The sequence below is a fragment of the Leptonychotes weddellii genome, unplaced genomic scaffold (genome assembly GCF_054177405.1).
Source record: "Leptonychotes weddellii isolate Sample4059 unplaced genomic scaffold, ASM5417740v2 HiC_scaffold_110658, whole genome shotgun sequence".
NCBI lineage: Eukaryota > Metazoa > Chordata > Mammalia > Carnivora > Phocidae > Leptonychotes > Leptonychotes weddellii.
This window is the reverse complement of record NW_027688052.1, coordinates 1-363: the sequence shown is the minus strand read 5'-3', so window position 1 is coordinate 363 and position 363 is coordinate 1. Positions and strand designations below refer to the sequence as shown.

Genomic DNA, 363 nt, shown 5'->3' with positions numbered 1-363 from the left:
GGAGCACGGCACAGCCTACTGATGCCTTATACCAAAAAGGCATGGGGCTGTTCCTTGAGTACTCAAACAATATCTGCAGGCTGTCGGGCATGGCATCCCCTTTGGCGATCTTGGTGCCTTCCTTCCATCCATGCTTGATGGCAATATGTAACAAACTATAGAAATGATCCCTGAAAGTATAGTCTTTTGATGGCAATATATAAGATATTGCTTTCAGTATGGACAGGATGGAGGTGCCACCTCTCATATTCACTGGCCTTAGTGGAGCCATGGTAGATCTTCTCCAGAAGATGTGCAACTTATGAACCAGAGGTGAGTTCTCGACTGCGTACCAGGGTACAGATATTTGGGGGCTTATCATGG

General features: G+C 46.6%; 1 pseudogene; it reads right to left on the bottom strand.

The window, feature by feature from the left end:
• Positions 1-145: 145 nt before the first annotated feature.
• LOC145718130 (small nucleolar RNA U3) lies at positions 146-186 on the bottom strand (annotated as a pseudogene).
• Positions 187-363: the final 177 nt, after the last annotated feature.